An 18,676-nucleotide genomic window follows, 5' to 3' on the forward strand; every position below is an offset into this window, starting at 1 on the left:
AAGGGCGACACCTCTCTGTCCATTTATTGAGGGGAAAGAGAGCCTGTGGTATGGCGAGTTGTCGAGTATTTTTTGTTGTACTGCAAATCACGGTCTTTATTGGGGGCTTTGCTATTGCTTGCTTGGAGGATAGAGGGTGCTGATGCTTTTTTTGCAGAAGTGAGGGAGGGGGAAGGCTGATGCTTTGCTGTTGGGCTTGTGTGTCAGAGGGAGTGGGGGGGGCTTTGGGATTCTAATGTTTTTACCGTCACTCGTTCTTTGGGGCACTCCTCGGTTTTTGTGGATGTCTGTGAAGAACAGGAATTTCAGGTCGTGTATTGTAGACACTTCTCTGGTATTAAATAGAACTGTTGAACCTGCTGAAAATGAATATCACAGTAGTATATAGTGACACATACATACTTTGATAATAAGTTTACTTTGAACTTTGTACTTTGAAAGTACAGCAGTTCCAAAGTCCTAAAAAGATTTCAAGAATCCTACAGCACTGAAGAGTTAGAAATGTGCCAGATGATTCAAAGTTCATAACTCCAACCTTTGTTTAATTATTAGGCATAAGAAAGTACCAAATGGAATATAAAAATTGACATGAACCAGTTTACTACAGATGCAACATTAGCCTGTGTGGACTGGAAATTCCCCTTTCATTCATTCAATGGTGCAATTTAAGGCTATTGTACAGTAATTGCAATGCACGTTATCTGCAGGACATAGAACAACACCTCACCAAGGTGCCTTTAGTAGCACCTCCCTAACCCACTCCATCCTACCAACCTGGAGGGCAAGTGCAGTTGGCGACTGGGAAATCCATCATGTTTAAGATGCACACCCTGACTTGGACATTTAAACTTCTACAGCTTCCTTAAAGAACAGGACTGTAGGAGTACTGTTAGCAACTCGGGAGAGCTACAGTTCAAAATGTAGCCACCTTCTGAAGGGAAATTAGGGGTAGCTAATATTTTCATTATTTGCTAATTTTGTATTTGCACAATTTGCCTACTTTTGCACATTGGTTGTTAGTTTTTGTGTGCATTTTTCATTGATTTTATTGATTTTCTTCGTTCTGTGAATGCCTGCAAGAAAATGAATCTCACGGTAGTACGTGGTGACATGCACTGAGTCATCTTGCATATACATTGTTTGATTAAGCATGCTTGTTTATTTAAATAATTCATTACAGGTTATATGTAAAAATACGTGGATTGCAGATGTCATCACGCTACCACGTGACATATGCGCGCCTCACTCAAAGTAAACACTAAGTCAGAATCATATTTCGGACTCCCGTGTCTTCCTTCAGTTTGAGATTAGTTTAATGTTTTGAAGTTACAAAACATATACAAATTTTGATAATAAATTTACTTTGAACTTTGCTGGGGATATACACATCTCAAGATTTAAATGTAGACAGCATCCTACACATTAGTCATAGATTCATCGAGCGCTACAGCACACAAACAGGCCCCTCAGCTCACCTAGTCCACACTGAATTATTGTTCTTCCTCATCCCATTAACCACACTCGTACCATAGCCCTCCCGTCCATGTGTTCAGCTGAACCTTTCCTAAATTATTTTACAGTCAAACCCACATCCTCCATTCCACCGGCAGCTCGGTCCACACTCACACCACCTCCTGAGTGAAGAATCTCCCCCTCAGGTTCTCCTTAAATATTTCACCTTTCACCCTTAGCCTCTGACCTCCAGTTCTAGCCTCGCCCAAGAACTAGAGGGGGAAAGAAAAAAAAAGAACTGAATGCATTTAAAAGTGTTGTTAAAACAGATTCTCTCCAGCACAAGGGAGACATTGCACGGGATCAACATGTCAAGACCTATTGTCAACGCATCATTGCACGAGGACTGCCTCCACATCATCACCAACTATCTCCTCCACCAGGGACAGCAGCATGACAGCATTGGCTATGCCAAGCAGTCGTGCAGCTGGATTCTGTCACAGAAAAAAAATACGGCAGACCTTGGACCAGTGCCCGCAGTCCCAATGGATGCAAGTGCAAACACAACAGTACATACAACAATAAATACACAGAGCAGGTGGGATAAGTGTATTGTTAGATTAGAAGCAGACACTGGGGCTGAGAGGGAGCCAGAAACAATTCAGAAAGCCATGTCTATGAGCACAATGTGTTGTACACAGCCATTATCTGAATGAAAAGACAAAGGAAAAGGGAATTAATTATATTTTTAATAGTTTGCCTCTCCTCAAGATGCGATGGGGTGGAAAAAAGAGGCTTTATTTAAAATGAAGGGTTTGAAATAAGCTGCACTGTGTCAGAACCTGTGCACAACGAGGAACAGAAGTTCCCCTGAAGTGGGAGAGGGAGAGTGGAATGTCAATGGATCTAACTATCCTACCTGAAGAACCCTCAAGAGTGCCGTGACCTCAAACGCTTTTTCAAAGGCATATGTGGATATATAGTGTTTTGGAGGTGAAGTGGAACACACAAAAAAAACATGCACAACTATCTCCAATAGAGAACAATGACCATTTCTAAACTGGGAAAGCATCACGGGGGCACAGCACAGAATAAGGAATATTTATCTGTTTATTACTTATTTAGCAGGCTGTTCCAGAGCATTGACCCGTGCCGCTCAGCACCACATCTATTTAACCCCAGCCTAATCACAGGAAAATTTACAACGACCAATTAACCTAACTAGTATGTCTTTGAACTGTGGGACACTCAGGGGAAGGAAGGTACAGACTTGCTTATGGAGGACACCAAAATTGTGCTCCAAACTCCAAATGTAGTCACATCAAACTAACTGCCATGCACTGTGGCGTATTAAGGTTCAGCCAACTGTTTGGCAAACAAGTCTTGGAAGGGTCTGTCCTGAAGAAGGGTCTTGTCCCGAAACGTAGACTATCTATTCCTTTCCATAGACGCTGCCTGACCTGCCGAGTCCCTCGAACATCTTGCATGTGCTGCTCAGGATTTCCAGCATCTGCAAGCTTTCTTGTGTTTACGTTTGGCAAAGAGACAGACATTAAGAAGTCCTAAATGGGGGGAAGGGAGGAGGGAACTACAGAGTGTACGGAAAGTACTGAAGATGAAAGGACTTTGAATTAACGATAGAAAACATGGGAAATCCTGGCCAAGGGAAAGAGAGGGAACATATAACACCTATCAAAAGAAAAGGTTAAATTGGTTAAGACTTTATTCTATGGAGTTCAGGAGAATCAGGGGGACATCCTATAGGGGTGTACAATATTATGAGGGGTATAGTTAAGGTAATACTTTCTCCCTGAGGTCAGGTGAAACTAGAACACGAGGTCAAATTTACAAGGATGTTGCCAGGATTTGAGGATCTGAGTTATAGGGAAAGGTTGGATAGTGTAGGAGACTAGAGGTATATAAAATTATGAGGTGTATAGATAGGGTAAATGCAAGCAGGCTTTTTCCACTGAGGGTTGGAAAATGGAGAAATGGAGGTCATAGGTTAAGGGTGAAAGTTGAAATATTTAAAGTGAACATCAGGGGAAAATTCATTCAGAGTGTGGTGAGTGTGTGGAACGAGCTGCCGATGGAAGTGGTTTGATTGCAACATTTAAGAGAAGTTTGGATAAGTACATGGATGGGAGGGGTATGGAGGAGTATGGAGGGCGATGGTCCAGGTGCAGGTCGGGGTCTAGGCAGAAGATGAAGCCAGTGCAAACTAGATGGGCGAAGGGACTGTTTGTGTGGTGTTGTATTCTATGACTCTATGACCTTGCATCAAATCTCAGGGCCAGGCAGCAGAGGCATGTGGTGTGTAATCAGTGGGTGATGAATAAAAGACGAGAGTTGTGCAGGAGTCGGGTAGTGCACAGATCTTGAATGGTTATCATTCTGGAGGAGTTTACAAAGCAGACAGTATAATCTGTGTTGATTGATGTGTGCGTTACACTGAGGCCAACTCCTGTGATTCATTTAATGATGTTGCCAATTCAAATGAAAACCAAGTGCATACGCAGTTGAGACCACATCCCACCTATTACCATTCCATCCACCACATCCTCTAAATGATTGTGCAGGCTGCATTTTACTGGATGTCAACACCGCCCGTTCTTTTAAACATGAGAGAGTCATAGCTAGCACATAAATAAATAAATAAGGGGATTCTACCACGGAGAAGATGCAACTCAGAAAGTAACAAAAACAATGTACCGCAGGAGGGCTTTACCAGACTGCCCACGCAGATCGTAAGCAGTGTCTCTGGATTACACCTTCAGTTCTCAGAAAGATAAACACTCCAGCACTGATGTTACACCCAAACGCTGGTGAAGACACAGCAATTTTTGTCAGGTAGAATTTCGTATTTTGGATCAGCTGAAAAGCGATGCCACAGATCTTCTGCTGAGATCCGCAAAGCAGTGCCAGCTTGGAATCCAAGCTGCTGTCAAGTGCAAGCACTAGCCCAGATTCCTGTCAATGCTACACCATCCACATGATACCTGTACTGGTGGAAGCCTTACACAATTTAACTTGGCAACCCAAATTTCTGCAGATCTCCCGGCTCTAAAGCTGAAAAATCTACCCTCGCCAACTCAACCTGGGGTACTAATGTATGTGTAATGGCTCCCTCGTAAAGAATGAGACAATTTGATTTATAGTAATTAACAGAAGAAATGTTGTGGATGCTGGAAAGCCAAAGTAACTCTCTAACAATGCTGGAGGGGCATCCTGGCTCCCTTCACCTCCCTCTGCTTTCCCTGGGTCACCCTCCTCTGTCAGATTCCTTTTCTTCACTCTTTTACCTCTTCCATCTATCACCTCCCAGCTTCTCACTTCATCTCCCCTCTTCCACCCACACACTTTCCCCCTCATCTGGTCTCACCTATCACTCGCCAGCTAGTCCTTTCTCCCCTCCACCCTGTTTCTTTTGCTGGCTTCTTCCCCCTTCCTTTTCAGTCCTGAAGAAAGGTTTCAGCCCAAACCATTGACTCTTCACTCCTATCCATAGATGCTGTCTGACCTGCTCAGTTCCTCCAGCATTTTGTGTGTGTTTGATTTAATTAAGTTTGTTAAAATGTTTTTAATCAGGTGAACATGTTGGGGAGAGTGGAATAGGGTGTTCATTTCACTTGTTAAAATTATCTTAAGAAATTATTAACATTACATCAAATAGTCAAGGAATTCCAAAGACATTGACCATTTGTGAAAGACAAGAGCTACAAGAAAGATATCAATAAGATTGAATTGAGGCTATGTGAGACTAGAACCAGAGATCATAGTTTAAGGGTGAAAGGTGAAATATTTAAGGAGAACCTGAGGGGGTCTTCATCACTCAGTGGGTAGTGAGACTGTGGAACAAGCTGCCAGCAGAAGTGATGACGTGGGTTTGTTTTCAAAACTTAAAGAGAAATTTGGATAGCTACATAGATGGGAGGCCTATGGTCCAGGTGCAGGTAGATGGGACTAGGCAGAAAAGTAGTTTGGCATGGACTAGATGGGCTGAAGGGCCTATTTCTGTGAGTGTTCTATGACTCCATGAATTTAAGACAAGATATTCACACTCATCCCACACCAGTGAGAGCGTGGGTCTAGGGCCATGACCTCACCAGCTATCAAAGCTGTTGTGTCAGTGTACGTCCTGCTCTGTGCTGTCCAGGGCATGGAGCCTAACATCCAGAGAAAGACTGCCAGAAGAAAAACGTGGTCCAGAGGACAAATGACCGGTGACCTCAGGCCACAGTTGATGAACTTCACGGCAAACAACATGATACAGTTTCAAAATGACTGCTACCAGTACGTGCAGGAATGCAAAGCAAGTTGGTGACGCATTTATCAAGTGGCAGTTTTTACAGAGGCATCAATCCATTTGTTTTAAGTAGATTAACACCTCCTTTAACACATCAAGTATGCTTTTCAATCTGGTTTATGGTCCCAGCAGTAATTTCTGATTATGGATGAGATGTCAAACTTCAGTCCACTGTCCATTCTGAAGCGGACGTTAAAAAGAATCCCCGGGTACTTCAAACAAGAGCAAACAAGCTCTCTCTCTGTATCCATAAGCCTCCACTACATCATTGAAACAAGGAGAAATGCTGATTTTTTGTGGGTTATTGCTCTATCCTGATTGGTTGACAGATTTCATTTATTTTTACAATGGTAACTACACTTCATTGGCAAATGTAACAGTTTTGACTTCCGGGGATTGTGAAAATATCCAATATGAACATCAGTCCTTTCTATATTGGACCCATATGCATTCTTTTTGGCAATGTTGCTATAACTTTGACCACAACTAGCTGCATTAAGAAAACTCTTCCACAGAACTCTATGTTATGAATCAGGACATTGAAAACCACTTTATGATCACAGAATTTTCAGCTGCGGAATTCTAATGTATGGGCACAAAGCATTGGCTCGGCACCATGGTAGGGTAGTGGTCTGAGAGATGCTACTACATCTTGCGATGTTCTGGAGTTTGGAGTTCAATTCCAGCGCTTTTCCCAGCTGCTCCAGTTTACAACTGGTCATTGTAAACTGACCCGTGATTAGGTTTGGGTAAAACGCGGGGTTGTGGGGCAGGGTGCCTCGAAGGTCTGTAAGTGCCTACTCTGTGCTTAATGGACGGACGAATAGATAGATATTCTACCCTGATTATTTGGTACAGAAAGGAAAAAGTAATATCACTTTCTGGTATTAAAGCAGCACCATACTACAAGCTGAACATCTGTACTGATGCAAAGATTCCATTAGTAAGTCAACTACAGAATTTACTGTTGCATAGTTTCCTGCTGGTTATCTAAATTAACTATAGGATCAAACTATTACTCCCACACATTTCCACGAGCAGAATTTAGTCCAGATTTATTTTTTACAAGTTCATTTCAATCTCAAGTGTTTCCTATACTGTTTGATTTCATACTGAAATATTTTTACAGCAGCTGAAATTTGCAGATTTAATCATGCCTTAAACAAATACAGATCCCCATTCAGGTTTATTGATCACAATCCAATCCAAATGCCAAGCTCAAATTTTCTTTAAATACTTTTTAAAATCCAAATTTTTGTTAGTAAACCTTAATGAATTTACTGAATGTTTTACACAATTGTTGCTCAGTTTAAAACAAATAAGTCAGTACCTCTTTTAAGATGGTAATACTGAATTTACTGGTTTAATGAAATTAGATTTGACAGGATATTTCTGGGGATTATTACAATACCTTAAGTGCAAGCCATGAGTAATCTAAATTGTATTGGTACCCAGAATTTATGTGGAGATTCAATACTTATGTAAGTTGAATGCTTATTTATTTGATTATGATAACATTCCCACTCTTCATAACAGTACTTAGTTATCATTACTGTATGTGTAAAAGAAATCTGCATTTATATAACACCTTTAATGAGCCAAGGTGGTTCACTGGTGCATAGCTACCAAAAAATTGTCACTTAAAGAAGATGACATTGGGGGGAAAAAAAGATGCTGGAAATCTAGAGTAACATACGTAAAAGGCTGGAGGAACTCAGCAGGTCAGGCAGCATCTATGGAAATGAATTAACGGTCATGTTTTGGCCTGAAATATTAACCATTTCCATAGATTCTGTCAAACCTGCTGAGTTCCTCCAGTATTTTGTGAGCAATTCCACAGATGCTGGAAATCTTAGGTCAACATCCACAAAATGCAGTAAGTTTGGCAGCATCTGTGGAGGAGAATAACTGTCCCCCCCCCCCCCTCCCCCGATGCAGCTTTACTTTCTGAGTTCTGGAACATTTTGTGTGTGTTGAATTAAGATCTAAGTCATGCTTTCAAAAGAGGGGAAGGTACAGTATTTTATAAAAGGAATTCTGGGGTTTTGAGACTAGACAACAGGAGACACAGGCTCCAACACTGGCGTGGCAAATATAAAAGTTAAATATTGAATATGGATCTTAGTGACATCACCCGGCATCAGATATCCAAAGCCTCTGAAACTTATGATGCTGCAGTATTTTCCATCCAAGTTTGGATTGGGTCCCAGGGACAGTGAACATTTCAATGAATATCAATTATAGTATTTCAATTATTCAATCAAAGACCCAGCTAAAACTATGGGAAAGACTGTTAGAAATTTCAGAAAGGGCACAGTTTGGGGGCAAGATGATTTTAGAGATACAACACTGTAGCAGGCCCTTCAGGCCAATTAACCTACTAACTCGCGTGTTTTTAGAATGTGGGGGGAACCGGAGCACCTGGGGAAACCCACACGGTCACAGGGAGAACGTACAAACTCCTTACAGACAGTGGCAGGAATTGAACCTGGGTCATTGGTGCTGTTATAATTGTGTTACGCTACTGTGCTGCCCTATTCCATTGGGCAAACAACACAGTTTACTCAGAAAGTTCTTCCAGTAAGTTAAAATTCTATATACTCATACTGTCCATAGCCTACTCTTGGCCACAAAATTAAGCAGAATCACGTGTAGTGTCTCAAGTCTAAGAGGTTAAGTGTGCAAACTGTTGCCAAAGTCGCAGCATTTTAGATCGTTTTAGATTGAAGTGTTTTACGGGCTGTTAATAAATCAGTTAATGACAGTGTTGTAAAGTTACAGAAATGTTAAAGCACAAAGGGGCCCTGACAAGATAAGCTAACCAACTTAACACACACAAAATGCGCAGGAACTCGATAGGGCGGGGGGGGATCCGTGGAAAGAAATAAACAGTCGCCATTTTGGGCTGAGACCCTTCTTCAGGGTCCAACTCTCTAGTTCTTGGGCACCAGCCTTACAAGTTGCAATCCATCAGCATCGCACCTTCACTGTCTGTAGGTCCTTTCCGCGTACAGTGAAGGTTTCATCCTCTGCACTCCTATTACAGTAAGTAGGTTCCAGCTGAGTGTGCTGACAAGCAGGTCTCTTCTCTGAAGACCTGCTGAATCAACACTTGTGGTTTTATCATGTACTTACATCAGAACTGGAAATAAAGGGTTTAGATTCTAGGGCACAGCGAAAAAGAAAACAAATTGCAAAATCCCCACCTGAAGTTTGCAAGTTACATTAAAAAAGAAAGCAAAATTGGGAAGTTCCTTGAGAGTGCAATCAAACAGCTCTATGATACTACGATACTTTCTTTACAGGTTTCTCTCAGATTAGTACTGAATTTGACAGGGTCTTAAACAAATGTAGTCTACTCTCTTCAGTGACATAAGTTCTCTTTGGTTATGGCAAATGCTTGCAAGATAACGAAATCCTGGCAACTTCTGATTCTAAAAGTACAAATAACTTTACTGTAACATCTCAGCTTACAGAAATTCTGATTAATTGCCCTTCATGTTAAAGTAAGACAGTACAGTTAGCTGAAGTGACACATGCTGAAGACTCCAAATTCTGGGAACAGGAAGGAAGATGGCACGCATGTCTTGATAGCTGTTTCCTCTCCAAGTTACTGGCTCACCACTCCACTCACTGCACAATCTTTAAGTCTTTTCCCGCTACACCCAATTTTGTTGTTTTTTTTTTGATATTCTAAGAAGTTAGAGGTGGCCCAAACAGGAAAAAACACTTCTCTGGCATTCAGTTCGCAAACTGATTTTCAAAATGACCAAGTTTTCCATTAAGACGAACTTTTAGAATGAAAGCTGAAAATGGTAAAAACGCTTGAAAGTTAATATGCAACAGATGTTGAAAATCTGAAATTTAAAAAAAATGTGCTGGATGCACTCAATACGTTAGTCAGCATCTGTAGAGAGAGAAAGGATTAATGTTTCAGGTCAATCAGTTTTAACAAAAAGATCGTCAAACTGAAACATTAACTCGGTTTCTCTCGCCACAGCTTCAACATGACTTGCTGAGTATTTCTTGCATTTTCTGTTTTTACTTCAGACTTTCAGCATCTGTGGTTCGTTAAATAGAAAATCTACACACTGCTATCTCCTACTAACTGAGGATAATGGTCAGATCACCTGTTTTAGCAATATTGACTAAGAAATGTACACAGACACTTGTGAAAACAGTGAAACTTCTTCTATATTAGTCAGGGTGTGAAGGGTTATGGGGAGAAGGCAGGAGAACAGAATTGGGAAGGAAATGGATCAGCCATGCTCCATTTCAAATGAAGCAGACTTGGGCCAGACGACCTAAACCTGCTCCTATATCTTATGGTCTAAAATAGCATGCTGTGAGATTCTTCTATTTTCCTGAAAGGGAAGGCGGAATAATTGTATAGCATCTCATCCAATAAAACACCTCATCGCTCTCTCAGGCAAAAGCCCTGATACCATCAGGCCATCTGGCACATACCATCAGGTTCAAGGATAGCTTCTATCCCACTATTATCTGTCTCTTGCACCTACCTCTTGCACGATAAGGCGGACAACCTACTTCGTTATGATCTTGTGCTTTATCATTTACCTGTACCGCACTTTTTCAGTAGCTTTTACACTTCATTCTGCATTAGTTTATCTAAGTAGCTCAATGTTCTGTGTAATGATATGATCTGTATGAACAGTTACAAGACAAACTTTTCACTGTATCTCTGTACATGTGACAAGAATAAACAAGATTTTGGAGGCTGGCTTATGTGCTCAAGTCCCTGAAGGGGGATTTGAACTCACCACCTGCTCATCCAGCATTGGATTCCTTACTGAAAAACGTCCTGATCATGTACCATATGCAAAAGTCTTTGACACATACAGTATATATATATAGCCAGGGTGCTTAAGACTTTTGCACAGCACTTGCACTGTATTACTGCCACAAAAAAAAACAAATTTCACAACATGTGAGTGATGATAAACCTAATTCTGATATGGGTCTCTATTGTGGACTGAGAGTGGGAATAGGGCAGGGAGAGAGGAATCTTGGTTGGAAAAAGGGGAAAGAGAGGGGAGGGAGTGGTAAACACCAGAGAGACATTCTGAAATGATCAATAAACCAATTGTTTGGAATGGAATGACCTTGCCTGGTGACTCGAGACTGGGTCTGCCTGCACCCGTGCAACCCCCTGCCCCTGGCACTCCTCCTCTGCCATCTGTCCCACACCCCTCTTGTGGCACTCCACCCTCACCATTCCCAACACCCTTTGCTCCCACCAGATTTACGAATTTGCTCTCCAATCCATGTTTTACTGTGCAAAAGCCTTAGGCACCCTAGTTATATACCATATATGTGCCCAAGACTTTTGCACAGTAATGTATGTGTTTAAAGCTTTGAAAAATGCTGTAAAATACAACTTACACTGAAACATTTGTAATGATGCACACCAGCTAAATTACTGGAGGCTGTATGTTCAGAGGTAAAATAGAGTCAACAACATTGATTTTTGCAAAAGACCATAAGACAAAGGAGCAGAAGTCAGCCATTCAGCCCATCGAGTCTGCTCCGCCATTTTATCATGAGCTGATCCATTCTCCCATAGTCCCACACCCTCGCCTTCTCACCATAACCTTTGATGCCCTGGCTACTCAGATACCTATTAATCTCTGCCTTAAATACACCCAATGACTTAACCTCCACTGCTGCCTGTAGCAACAAATTCCACAGATTCATCACCCTCTGGCTAAAAAGATTTCTTCACATTTCTGTTCTGAATGGGCGCCCTTCAACCCTTAAGTCATGTCCTCCCGCACTAGACTCCCCCACCATGGTAAACAACTTTGCCACATCCACTCTGTCCATGCCTTTCAACATTCGAAAGGTAGGAAATATCACTATCCGCTGGTCCCTGTTGAAAAGGACCGTCAACAGACTCCTTGTCCGTAAAACCTAGAGAGTGAAGAGGAGGTAGAAATGGCCAGTGGAAGCCTGTCGTTCCAGCAGGAAATTCCAGTAGGTACACTCAGTGGCCACTTTATTACTGAGTGCACATTCATGGTCTTCTGCTGTTGTAGCCAATCCACTTCCAGGTTCAACATGTTGTGCTTTCAGAGATGCTCTTCCCTTATAAAGTGTGGCTATTTGAGTTACTGTTGCCTTCCTGTCAGTTTGAACCTGTCTGTACCATTCTACTCTGACCTTTCTCTTTAACAGGGCATTTTCACCCTGCTGTCACTCACTGGATGTTTTTTTTGTGGGGTTTTTTGCACCATTCTCTGTAAACTCTAGAGATTGTTGTGCATGAAAATCCCAGGAGATCAGCAGTTTCTGAGATACTCCAACCATCTTGTTTGGCACCAACAATCATTCCAGGGTCAAAGTCACTTAGATCACACTTTTTCCCCTTTCTGATGATTGGACTGAACAACAACTGAACCTCTTGACTGTGTCTGCATGCTTTTAAGCATTGAGTTACTGTTACATGATTGGCTGATTTTTTTACCTGCAGTAATGAGCAGGTGTACCTAAGTGGCTGCTGAGTATATTTCTGACTATTTTAATCAGAATGCTTGTTGGAGGCTTCCTGAATTGACAAAAACTATCCTATTCAACCCTCTGAATGTGGTGGTTAGCATCAACAACCCAGGTTTAATTCTGTTACTGCCTTTAGGGTGTGGGCACATTCTCTCCTTGACCACGTGGGTTTCCTCTGGGTGCTCTGGTTTCCTCCCACAGTCCAAAGTCGTACGAGTTAGTTGGTTAATTGGTCAAATGGGTGTAATTGGATGCACAAGCTCACTGTGTGGAAGGACTTGTTACTGTGCTGTTTCTCTAAATAAGCAAAAATAAAATAGCACCACACAGAGAAAATACTGGAGGAATTAGCAGGTCAGGCAGCATCTTCATTTTTCTGTCATCTATGTAATGTGGTGGTTAGCGTAACACCTTACAGCACAAGCGAAGTGGGTCAAATCCCACGGCTGTCTATGTACATTTTCTCCATGACCATAAGGGTTTCCTCCCACATTCCTTAGACATACGGGTTAGTAGGTTAATGAGTCACATAGTTGTAACTGGGTATTGTAGGCTCATTGGGTCTGTTACCACGCTGTATCTCTAAATGAACAAACAATAAACTGCTAAGAGGGGCTGAAGATGACAATGGAATACTTTCTCCTCAAAAGAATGTGGCATAGTAGAGTTAATGCCTAGCATCACGCTTTACAGTACCAGCGAACAGGGTTCAATTCCCATCACTGTCTGTAAGTTTGTACGCTCTCCCCGTAAGCACGTGGGTTTCTTCCAGGTGCTCCGGTTTCCTCCCACAGTCTAAAGACGTACTGGTGGGTAGGTTAATTGGTCATTGTATATTGTCCCACACTTAGGGTACTGTTAAATCAGGGGTTGCTGGGTGATGCAGTTCAAAGTGCTGGAAGAGCCTGTTCTGCACCATATCTCAATAAATAAATAAAGCGAGGCAGTTTGAAAAGCTCAGTATTCAGAGTAATTGATTGGTGTTGGTTGAAATTAGAGATCATGCAGTCAATGTGAGCAAGTGGGAGATAATATCAAGTGGGAGGTGGGGCAGGAGGAGCCAGTTGGACCAGATCGTTTTTATGTGAACCTAGAGAGCATTTCACCATCTTTGATTTTGGAGTCTGCAACTATTAATACAACAGTAAGATTATTGAATTAGAAGGAAGTGACAAAAGAAAAATTAGAAGAATTGAAACAGAATAGGTGGGCACATGTCAGGACAAGAAAATTAAATCATCTGCAGAATTTTGTTTTGTCCTCTTGGGTGAGACTTTAAACCAGAGGCCACATCTTCCTTCTTAAATTCCATGGCATCACATTGAAGAGGCAGCGGGGAATTCTCCCTGATATCTTGGCCAACACTTTATCACTCATATTATGTTACTTTAAAAAAATATCTCATCATTACCATACTGTTGCTTGTGAGACCTCGCTCTGGGTAAATTATCTGCCAACATTTCCTTCATAACAACAGTAGCAACATTTCAGAAGCACTTCAACAATATAACATGCTCTGGAACATTCTGAATGCTTGAAAGATATTGTATTAATTCCCATCTATTATTTCCTTTGATGACAGGTGAAATGACAATGCCTCACAGCATTTTGGAAGATGTTTTCCTTGTTTATTCACCCATTCCCTTAACACAAGATACAGCTATAGACACAACTGAAAGAGAGCATTATTATGCTGGTGGACCGACTTCATCTACCTGTTATAGTACTCTCATTGACCTCTAAAGATTCAAGTACAAAGGCCCACATTACCACATTACCTGGTGTGTGGAAGCCTTAGGCCCCCCACTATCAGGTTCACTAACAATTATTACCTTCGACCATTGGGCTCCTGAACCAGCATGCTTAACTTCACTCACCTCAGCGCTGAACTGATCACAAATTGGTGCAGATTATGGATTGGACTCATCTTTAGAGGATGCTGCAGTTCGTGTTAGATGTGTTTCTGGTTTCTGAGTACTCCTTCTTTATTGCTATTTTGCGCGATTTTGTTCGGGGTGGACTGGCTCTGCAGCTGCTGTCGACGAGCGACATAGCGTTAAATTGGACTGAACTGAACTGAACTAGACTGCTTCTAGGACTCTGCGGTTTGATGTTTAATATTCTGTGTGTTATTCACTTGTTCTTTTTGCGGTTACGCGATTTGTTCTTTTTTTTTGGCGCATAGGATGTTTGATGGTTTCTTTGAATGGTTCCCGTGGTGTTTCTTTGTTTCGTGGCTGTCTGTGGAAAGACAAATGTCAGGCTTGTATACTGCAAACATACTTTGATAATAAATGTACTTTGAACCCTGAAGACAACCTATGGACTCAATTTCAAGGACTCTACAACTCATGTTGTCAGTATTATGTATTTGCTCAGTTCCTCTTCTTTTGCACACTGGTTGCTTGTCAGTTTTTGTTTGTGTGTTTTTCATTGATTCTATTATATTTCTTTGTTCTACTACGAAAGCCAACATGAAATTGAATCTCAGGGTAGCACATGGTATACTGTACATACTTTGATAATAAATTTACTTTGAACTTTGAATTGTGGCCAAGTCTCCTCCAAGTAAGATTCCTAAATAAATTAGTGTTTAATAACCCACAGAATCACCCCGCCCAATTTCAGGTTTTTACGCAGCCAACTTGCGTAGCTGGCCTTTTTGGAAGTATAAACGATTCTGGCTGCTGATTTCCCACCCTTTCTTTTTCTCAAATTCTGCTGTTCCAGAACATGTGTTCATGTAAAGTCTGCTAATCTGAACTGATGAGCTGAAGCGGGTGATTTTTCAGGTTTTCATTACGGGGTCTTCATTTTCTTCCCCAAAGTGGAAAATTTTGAGATAGGTTGGGCAATTTTCTCTGTCACATCTTGGCTGGGTAGGGAGGACCAGATCTCCCCAGTGCCTTCTGACTACAGTGGCGTCCAACACCTCCCCCCTCAATCTCTTAAGCTTTAGATATTTGCTGCTGTGCTAAATCCTACCGTGGTTCTACCACCACAGAACTCCTTAACCCAACTTATCTTTGTAACATTCTCCAGGCCTACAACCCTCTGATCTATGCCCCTTACCTTGTACACCTCTCACTTTCCTTCACTCCAAAGAGCTTTAGCTCACTCAACCTATCTTCAAAGGGCATGCACTCTAATCCAGGCACCATCCTGGTAAATATCCTCTGTACCCTCTCTAAAGCTTCCAAATCCTTCCTGTGATGAGACGATCAGAACTGAACACAATACTCCAAGTGTGGCCCAACCGTAGCTTTATAAAGCTGCAGCATTACCTCAAGGCTCCTGATCTCAGTCCCCTGACTAATAGACACACCATAAAGCAACCCTATCAACTTATCTGGAATAAAAACAGAATTCTGGAAACAGCAGGTCGGTCAGCATCTGTGGAAAGAGATACAGAGTCGGGCTGGCAGGGGAGCGTAAAGCTATTACAGCACCAACGACCCAGATTCAATACCGCTGCTGTCAGCAAGGAGTTTTTACGCTCTCCCTGTGACAGTGGCAGCTTTCTGGTTTCCTCCTACATTCCAAAGCTGTACGGGTTAGCAGGTTAATTGGTCACATGGCTGTCATTGGGTGATGCAGGCTCTGCAGGGTCTGTTACCTCATGTTGCACTCAATACACACACCTGGAGGAAATCTGTTCAAGAGGAAGCTGCGCGACATGACAGCGACCTCCGTCGTGCTGCGGAGAACAACCGGAAGCCGCGAAAGGAGGGACTGAACAAACAAAAGACCTAAACGCTAACCACACTGCACAAGAATACGTGGATCCCGGTCTGGCCTCTACAGTCACCTGGGGACCCACCAATACAGGACCCCTTAGGAGAACACCATACTCCACTTGAGTGATCGCACCACTATCTCAGCATAAAAAATAAATAAATAGAATGAGTTAATGCATTCGGGCCAGAAATAGCGAAGGATCCTGTTCTGAGGAAGGACCCGGACCTGAAACTTTAACTGTTTCTCTTTCCACAGATGCCACCTGGTCAGCTGATTCCAGCATTTTCTGTTTTCATTCACATTTCCAGCAACTGGATTTTCTTTTTTTTGTTGTTGTTGATTTTCATGAAATCAGACATGTTAAGTCTGAAATTTCAGCATTTCAGAAACATCAAAACAGCTTTGATATTCAGGACTTATGGAATGTCTAGGGACAGCCAGAGCATGCTTCAGTACAGCTTTAACAAAAGGATTTGTCTGCACCATGTCTTCCAGACAACTCCGCCATGGACAGTCCCAAGCCAGCTGTGAAAGGAGTAGGGGTGGACATGGGGCTAGCAACACCATCCTGTAAAAACTCAGAGCTACAGAAATGCCAACAGAGTCCAAAGTCATCATTGCTGGGAGAGGATTGATCTTTGCCTCGAAACATCGGCCCAGGACTGAGGGCTCCAATGAGCTGCTGTTGGGTGCCTATGCCCCATTAGGGCTGATGGATTTAAACAACACCTTCAAGATGGAGCTCTATTCACTGGTTACATCATACTGTTGGAAAAAGGCCAACAATGTACAAACCACCTCAGGCCTATTATCTCCCGGGTCCTAGAAGCAGTTTTGCCCAGACTTTGGCCTCTAGCTCCAGTGCTGGAACCCAATGAAATCATTCAGCAAATTTCAAAAGAATTAATTTTATATCTTTACAAGTGATCAAGATTCCAGACTATTATCACATTTTCATTGAAACTTACAGTAAAATGCTGTCATTTGCATTAACGATCAACACACCAGAGGGTGTGATGGGAGCAGCCCACAAGGGTCACCACACATTCTGGCTCCATTCTGGATTCAACTGCCTTTTGAACTGTTTGAGGAACTCAGCAGGTCAGGTAGCATCTATGAAAAGGAATAAAGTGTTGACGTTTTAAGCCGAGACCCTTTATCAGGACTCATGATGGATCCTGATGAAGGGACTCAGCCAGAAATGTCAACACTTTGTTCCTTTTCATAGATGCTACCTGACCTGCTGAGTTCCTCAAACATTTTGTGTGTGTTAGCCAGGTTTTTATTTGTGTGTGTGTATGCCTTGAATGAGTTCCGTTAGCAATTACTTTAAGCCTCAAGTGTCAGACCATTCAGTTGGCCTACTGGGTTAGTAGCGGGACTTCAGTAATAAACATTGCCCTTTGCTTGTTTAACTTTTAGGCTGGAAGGTAAAACTGAGATAGGCAGGGACCAGTATAGCCATAGGATGACAAAGTGTTTGGAGCCTGATTGTCGAAAGAGGAAGGAAATACTGAGGGAAATGACTTGCACCTCATGATCTGGGTGCTAATGTAACGATTATCCCTTCCTGCCACTCCATGACTTTTATTTCATTAGAGAGTCTTAACAAATAAACTGTCTATTTCAACAGAAAAGAATAAAAAAGGAGTTTTTCCAATCTTTTGGACTTTAATCTTTGTTTTGCCGTTTCCATCTCTCTCAGAGACCCATTGTGATAAAAGGCTCATCAGTTTCTTGCTGCCCATTAATTTTGTGTTTCATAAACAGAAGAGATTGTGCAGACACTGACAATCCAGAGACAGACACACACACACACACACACACACACACACACACACACACACACACACACACACACACACACACACACACACACACACACACACACACACACACACACACACACACACACACACACACACACACACACACACACACCTCTTGCATCTATGAGAGGAATAAACAGTCAATACTTAGGGCTGAGACACCTCATCAGTGCTGGATAAGGGGTCTCAGCCCAAAACGGCGACTATCTATTCCTCTCCATGGGTGCTGCCTGACCTGCTGAGTTCCTCCAGCACTTTGTCTGTGTTGTTTTTTGAATTTCAATGGGTTGAAATTCAGGCCGGCTATGCACTCTGTCAAATGTCCACATGAGGACTGATGATGAAAGTGGCCATCAAGTAAATTTGGGTATCGGTGAAATTCAAGCTAAAACAGCATGTTATGTAATGGGACAAAATACTCAGCTTGTGACATTGTAAGACCAAGAAAATATTTAAAGTATTTTTATGCAGGCAATCATTTATACTGTGAAATTTTGTTCTTCAATGCCAACAGTCATACCATACAAACACTTGTTTTTTTATATACACCAGTCCATATTATGGTACAAGAATTTAAATGGTTTGGCAGTGAACACATGGAGATGCTGTCCAGAAAGTGGCCTCCTGTAATCCAAGTTAAGCATTTACCAGTGCGCCTTTGTAACTTAACATGAGATGACGAATTGCAGGGATACTGAAGGATAATTATGCAGTGTGGGAAACACAGAAAAGGAGAGGGAGGAGAGAGAGGGAGGGTGCAGAGAGAGGAGAGAGAGAGAGAAACAGACAGGGTCACAGAGAGATACACGCACACATTCACAGATAAACAAACACA

At 42.1% G+C, this 18,676-nt stretch overlaps 1 protein-coding gene across 3 annotated transcripts in view; it reads right to left on the reverse strand.

The window, feature by feature from the left end:
* Positions 1 to 18,676, reverse strand: part of LOC140734182 (mastermind-like protein 2) — a 135,699-nt gene that overhangs the window by 95,059 nt on the left and 21,964 nt on the right. Inside the window, exon 1 of one of the 3 annotated variants that reach the window (XM_073057832.1) lies at positions 14,152 to 14,519. The exons of the other annotated variants lie outside the window; for them this stretch is intronic. The gene's annotated coding sequence lies outside the window, so the exon portion shown is untranslated. Of the gene's footprint in view, positions 1 to 14,151; positions 14,520 to 18,676 lie in introns of those variants that run through there. 3 annotated transcript variants of the gene reach the window in all.

This window comes from Hemitrygon akajei, chromosome 10, assembly GCF_048418815.1.
Source record: "Hemitrygon akajei chromosome 10, sHemAka1.3, whole genome shotgun sequence".
Lineage (NCBI taxonomy): Eukaryota > Metazoa > Chordata > Chondrichthyes > Myliobatiformes > Dasyatidae > Hemitrygon > Hemitrygon akajei.